We start from the raw sequence: 7584 nt of genomic DNA on the forward strand, positions 1-7584 counted from the left end.
CATGCCAGTATGGCTTTAACAGCAGGGGCTCTGGAGTGTAGACTAGAGTTATGGGAAAAGGAAAGTACAAGAGCTAAGGCTGGTGATGTGCATATACCATTGCAAAGATTATGAGCAGTGATGCTTCCCATGGGACAGTTTGAGGTTGCTGTAATTTAGACACACTTTCAGGTCAATATATATTCGGCTGGGGACTAATCCAATGCAAGAATCAGGGAGATAAAGTATCTGTGTTAGCCAAAAATCTCATTCTGTCAGCATATGCTGTGTCAATAGTAGGAGGCACTGCCAATACAGCTATGCTGGCATCACTCATTGGTAGAGCCTTACTAAAGTAGACTAGGCCTAAGTAGGAAAATGTGACTGTATCATCCCTAAAGCACTTCAACTTTCTTTTTCAATTTGTTGCATCAGAAGATAGGTTATATTGGCTGAACAGTTTACACCAAACTCTCATAGAATAGGTAACATGCACCGGATGGGAATAACTAATGCATCATTTCTCCTCAGTTTGTGAAAGTGATGCAGACATTGCATAGCAAAATTGATCAGTGTTTGTAGATATTAGCCAGAAAGTTTGTTGAAGGTAAACTGGATACAAGGTAACACAAAAAAAACCAAAGAGCACTGGGAGTAAGACGCAGTTAATTGTGTGATAAATTTAGACAGGCTACGCTGGCAAAGTAATGATTGCCTGACAAAAATAGCTATCCAACTACAACAATGGCCAACCAGCTACAAATGCTTGAGCAGTGTAGAACATTTTTATAGCTGGTTGCTATCAAGCTTTAATTTAAACATGTGGCATGTCACATATTGAGTGGTAGGTCTTTTCTCCAGCACCCCAAAGTGTACTGCTCCCTGCCGCAACCTCACTGGCCACCTACCTGGAACAGTAACCTGGGCTGTGAATGCAGACCTTAGCTACCAAACACACCCCTCCCAGGTTGTGGGTGGTTACCTTCCCCTCCCACTCTCTTCACTGACCCTGGGCAAAGAGGGAGAAAGCCCTCTCCAGGCAGGGAGCAAGGCACTGAGAATCCTTCTCCTCATGCTGGGGAAAGGGTGGTAGGGGACTAATAAGCAAAGTGCAGAGAAAAGGAGAAAACCACCCCCAGCCTATTCTCCACACCGGGAAGGCAATTCTCTGTATGCCTGGCTCCACGCTTGGGAAATAATTCCCTCCATTCACACACACAAACACGTGCATGCACACAACCTGCATTTTGATCAGTGCCAGAGGGAAATTTCCTTAGTTTACCGCATCTCTTGCTTGGTGTGGGGGAGGGATTTTTCCACCACACTGCACTTTACCTAGTGCAAGGAAAGGGAATCCATGGTGTGCCTGCCTGGGTGAGATATTTGCCCAGCATGTCTTGCTCTCTTCTGGAAGAAGGGACCCCTTACACTCTTTGTCTAGTGGAAGGAGCCCTCCTTGGCTCAGGAGGGGGCTCCCTGCACCCTTCCCACCACTAGGGGAGGGGAATCACCAGCCTACTTGGCTCTCTGTAGGACAGAGTTTGCATCCCCCCACCCCTTCCAACCACCTCCATTGCCCAGCTCTGGGTCCTTGGGGGTATAGGGTAGGGGATGTTTCCTAGTGAAGTTTTATCCTGTAGTTGTATTGCTGACCAGCTTTGAGCTTGTAGAGCTCCTCTAGCTGGCCAGACATGGCAGTGCAAGCTGGCATGACACTTTTTTTGCCCCACTCTGGACAGCCTGCTCTTTGCATGTGTAGCCATTCACATGGCACAGTGTTTTCATGGTGCATAAAACCCCCATGGCATGATTCATGTAACATCTAGCAGGGGTCATAGAGTCAAATCTCTCAGCTTGGACTCATTCTGGCTCCATGGCTTTTCCATGTCTTTCTACCCACTGCCCAGGTTTCAACACAAGGGACAGAATGCCCTGAAACTTGCTTAGCCCATACCTGTTTATTAGAACCCTTTTTTGAACTGTGGGAGATACTGGTTCAAACCCCCTCCAGCTGCAGATGGCATAGAGCCTACATGTCCCATTTTTTCAGCAAGTGTCCTACGTACTAAGCTACTTGGCAAAAGCTGGGTGGATCCTCTTTCTCAGTCATCACGAGATCCCAAGATGAAACAAGTGTGTAATGTGAAGATACTCACCACTGCATGCTTTTCTGTTGGTTGCTTGTAGGTAACTCTATGCTAGTGTTTACAGAAAAGACCTTTTCATGTACACAGGACACGGCCTCTGTCCATTGAGAGAATGGGAGAACTGTGCACCTCCCTGAGTGGAACAGATTGCTTTACTTTGGTCAGATCTATTTTGTTTTTTATTTTGTTTTGGTATTTTTGGTCAAGAAGCAAGTAAGTCAGAAGTTGGCACCCCCCAGTACAAGTGCCAGAGCACGGCATGCAAAGGCATTTTGTTTGGCACTTGTGCTTTGGGGCATATAGGATGGGGCAGGGTGGGGGCCACTACACTGCCACAAGGATTGGGCCCCTTGTGGCTCCCACACTCTCTGCCTGGGCCATGCCAACTTCTTACAAGTTGAGGTTGGAGGTGTTTTTGGCACTCTGCCCAAAAACATTTCCGACTCCTGCACTAAGTCTTAATAGGCAGAATAGAGTCTGGGCCTTAGTGTACCCCCCTGCTAGTGGAAGCACGTTTCTACCATGTGATTTCCCGAGGTAGAAGGGGTCCTACTGTGCACGGAAAGACACCAGTTACATCCTGAACCCTACTCCTGCAACCTGGTGGGTTGTGCAAGAGGAATAAATGTGCAAACATAATGTACTGCAGTGGAGCATTGGCCAAGCTATCGTTATCATGACTGTTTGTTAGGGAATTGGCTGGAAAATGCAAAACAGCAAGTATTTTGATCATTCTGCTGACTGCATATTAAATCTTTGTGCACATTGCCTGGTGTTAAAATAGACATGACTGATAGTACCAATTTCTCTTCACAGTGATTTTGAACATTTTGTGCAATGCCCTCCTAAACCCTTACTCTCTAGTAAGCAGACAAACATTTCCTAGCACTTTTTTTTAAACAGCAGCAAAGGTAAACACCCATCTCAAAAAAATCTTGTCAAAGACCTTCCCTTTTTAGCATGGTCATATGCCATATCATTTCTCTAATCCAGCAGCCAGCAACTTTTGACAAGCCACAGGCCAGAATAATTTGACTTTGGTTTGATGTGGGCCAGGTGGCTTTGATGGCATGGCAGCAATGAGAGGAGACATTGCCTGTGTCCATGCCAGCTCCAGGTAGCTGAAAGCAGTTTCTACACCACTGCTGCTTCCACCAGCCTCCTCCTTCCTGGATGGAACTTGAATGCAGCTTCCAGCCAGCTAGGGTAGCTGCACTGGGGATAGCCAGCAAGGAGGTGTACTAGGGCCAGGCAGCTGCCAGCTCCCCATTGGCTAGAAGCTGCACCCATGCTGCAGCCAGGGAGTAGGGGCCTGAGGGAAGCAGTGGTGGTGCAGGTGTAGCTTTCAGCTGCCTGGCCCCAACCTAGACATAGGCACAATCAAAATCCTTCACATCAACAGGCCAGATCCAGGCTCTATGGGTTGGATTAATTGGCTAGTACTAACTGGAGTAGGAACTTGAACCTGGGGTGTCTCACATCCTAAATGAGTACCTTAACCACCAAGCCTTAGAGTCAGTCCACTTGGACTTATTAATACATTAAAATTGTATATTCTTAAAAAAAATAGCATGCAATACAAAGTGGAGAAGCATCAACAGGAGGTCCTGAGAAGCACCTGATGGCCTGATCTAAGTACAGACTATCAAAAAGCCTGAGGCTGAATCGATTCACTCTTTGAAGGTTCATCTAAACTGCAGAGATTAAACTGAGAAACAATTGAATAGACATTTACTTTTGATTCAGGAAGTGCTGCCACAGACTTGCAGTGGCTCAGGCCAGAAGCTGGTCTTCTGGCATGGTTCTCTGGTGTGTAGCCAGCATGGGATGTGTATTTGCCTCATCTTCCTGCTGCCCCTGGGGTCTCTGGGATTTGCAGTCCATAATCATAGCAGCAGGGTTGCTCATCACTTCCTCTTCCCACTTCCAGGTGCCTCTGGGATTTGCAGTCAACAGTTGCAGCCAGCAATAAGTTTTTAGGCCCCCAGGGCAGGACAGCTCCACACTCGGGGGAAGGGAAATTTTAACTCCCCTCCCTGGCCCCAGACCCCAGCTAGGGTTTGCCTCTGGGGGCAGTCCATGCCTCCCTCCTTCCCCTCCCCCCCTGCCCACCCAACCCGTCTCTGCTGGAGCAGATTGCACAGCCCAGCCAAACCCAGGGCTGCAAAGCATGCTGGGATATTGGGGGACCATGATTTAACTTGAATGAGGAAGAGGTCTGGGACAGAAGTTTCATAAACTGGTTTGACCCAAATCAGTTAAATCTAATACTACATTCAACCAGGTTTATCTTAAACCAGTTTCAGCCATTTTGAAACTTGTTTATGTGCACTGAACTTATGTCCCGTTACAAGTTTAAAACAGTTTCTGATCACTTAAACCGGTTTATGTGTAACTTCTGTCCCTAACCCTGGTGTTCACTGATATGTGGAATGTGTGAAGGCCGGTCCCTGTTCCAAATCTGGCAGAGAAGGTCAAGTACACATGAATCACTCACAACCTGGATGAGTGTTGCAATCCCTGGGCCCCTGGTATTGGTGCTTTAAGACTGCTGCTTTGACAGTGTTTACCAGAATCAGCCACACTGTGGAGATATGCAGGAGATAATGCATTTTCAATTCCACTTGGCCTTAAGGATGCTCTAGGACAGTGTTGAACTGCTCAGCAACATTAGAACTAAAGCAGTTTTGAATGTGCCCACCACTGGAAATGAAGGCAACAGTAGCATAACATGGGCAGGGTGACAGGGCAACTACCTTGGGGGCCAATGGGAATGGGCTAGGGGTGAAAAAAACAGGCTTTTACCACAGCCATATGCTTGGGATTCCAGTGGCAGCAGCAACCCGAAGTCCATAGAAACATAGAAAGTTAGGGCTGGAAGGGAGCTCAGGAGGTCATCTAGTCCAACCCCATGCTCAAAGCAGGACCATCCCCTCCTAGATCATCCCTGCCAAATTTTGTCTAGCCAGGTTTTGAAAACCTCCAAGGATGGAGCTTCCACCACCTCTCTGGGTAACCTGTTCCAGTGTTTTACTACCCTCCTAATGAGAAAATTCTTCCTAATATCTAACCTAAACTTCCTTTGCTGCAACTTGGGACCGTTGCTCCTTGTTCTGTCATTTGCCACAACTGAGGACAGTCTAGCTCCATCCTCCTTCGAACTCACCTTCAGGTAGTTAAAGGCTGGTATTAAGTCCCCTCTCAGTCTCCTCTTCTCTAGACTAAATAAGCCCAAGTCCCTCACTCTTTCCTCATAAGTCATGTGTCCCAGCCCCCTCACCTCCACTGGACTCTCTCAAATTTGTTCACATCCTTTCTGTAGTCGGGGGCCCAAAAGGGAACACAATACTCCAGATGTGGCCTCACCTGTGCTGAATAGAGGGGAATAATCACTTCCCTTGACCTACTCGCAACACACATACCAATGCAGCCCAGTATGCCATTAGCCTCATTGGCAACAAGGCCATGCTGCTGGCTTATATTCAACTTATTGTCTACTGTAACCCCCAGGTCCTTTTCTGCAGAGCTGCTACCCAGCAGTCAGCCCTGAGCCTATACTGGTGCATGGGATGTTCCATCCTAAGTGCAGGACTTTTCACTTATCCTTGTTGAACCTCATGAGATTCCTTTTGGCCCAATCCTCAGATTTGTCTAGGTCACTCTGAATCCTATCCCTACCCTCTGAAGTATCTACTACTCCCCACAGCTTGGTGTCATTGGCAAACTTGCTGACAGTGCACTCTTTGCCATCTTTCAAGTCATTGATGAAGACATTGAACAAAACTAGCCCCAAGACCAACCCCTGGGGCACTCCACTTGATACCGGCTGCCAACTTGACATTGAGCTATTGATTACTACTGTCTGATCCCAATGCTCCAGCCAGTTTTTTATCCACTTTACAGTCCATTCATCCAGCCCGTACTTCCTTAGCTTGCCTGAGAGAATGTTGTGGGAGACTGTATCAAAAGCCATGCTAAAATCAAGGGACACCACATCCACTGGTCTCCCCACACCCACAGAGCCAATCATCTCATAATAGAAAGCAATCAGATTGGTCAGGCATGACTTGCCCTTGGTGAATCCATGCCGACTGTTCCTAATCACCTTCTTCTCCAAGTGCTTAGACATGGATTCTTTGAGGATCTGCCTCATGATTTTTCCAGGGACTGAAGTGTGAGGCTGACTGGTCTGTAGTTCCCTAGATCCTCCTTATTCCCTTTCTTAAATATAGGCACTATTTTTGCCCTTTTCCAATCATGTAGGACATCTCCTGATCACCATGAGTTTTCAAAGATGCTGGCCAACAGCTCTGCAATCACATCAGCCAACTCCCTCGGCACCCTCGGGTGCGTACCATCTGGCCCCATGGACTTGTACGTGTCCAGCTTTTCCAGGTAGTCCCTAGTCTGTTCTTTCACCACTGTGGGCTGCTCACCTCCTCCCCAAACTGTGCTCACCGGTGCAGTAGTCTGGGAGCTGATAGGGCTGTGCAAAACTTTGACTTAATATTCGATTCGACAAATATTTGACATATTCAACCTTGAAAAGTGAAAGTCGAGTTGAATAGAGCTGGTCGAATAGCTGCCGAATCAAATACCAGAAGTCGAATATTAACAGCGAGAGTTGAATATTAACAGCGCGGGTCGAATATTCGACGAGGGTCAAATATTCGACAAGGGCTATACTGGATTCCCTGTGAGGGGAAAAAAAAAAAAGGAAAGTAAGGGGGAGAGGAGGAAGGAGTGCTTTATGACTGACATGTGTGGCTGGCCAGTGACCTGTCAGCATCCTCTGAGGTCCCTGCCAATCCCAGTGCTCTGGGGGAGGGGCAGAGAAAATGCATAAAAGGCAGCAGTTTTTCAGCTCCCTGCTTTCTGCCTTGGGGTCTGTTTCTGAGCTGCTGGTGTTCTCCAGCACCTCTGCGTCAGACCACGATGACTGGAAGCCCTGATCTTCAACAGATTCCCTGCTTGCAACGCTAGCAACAGGGATTTCTGAGAACTTGGTGTTTTTATTTTATAACTACTTTTCATATTAGTTTATGCTTATATTGGATAGGGTTAGTAGTAGCCTAGGACCTATTCTATATATAGGAATTTAGTTTATATATATATATATATATATATATATATATATTTTTATACATCATTCATTCTTTTCACCACACCAATGCTTCTCAATATATTATCTACACACAGAAATACATTTACATAACATCCAGAAATCTAATCCGCGGTGCACAGCACACTTAGAGGTTCCAGTTTACATATGAAGGAAAACATTATGAAGTGGGGTGGAAAGGCAGGTGGCCATACTGGCCAGCCTGCATGAAGGGGAGCAAGGGGGGTTGCAAGCGGGAGAGCTGCAGTTTCTCTCCCCAACAAACTCAGGCGCAGCCTCTTTCCTCCCACTACAAGGGATGAGGCTGCTACAAGCAGTAAAGAGAGAGGAGCAGCA

This window comes from Gavialis gangeticus, unplaced genomic scaffold (genome assembly GCF_001723915.1).
Source record: "Gavialis gangeticus isolate Ggan-Ray unplaced genomic scaffold, GavGan_comp1, whole genome shotgun sequence".
In the NCBI taxonomy this organism is placed as follows: domain Eukaryota; kingdom Metazoa; phylum Chordata; order Crocodylia; family Gavialidae; genus Gavialis; species Gavialis gangeticus.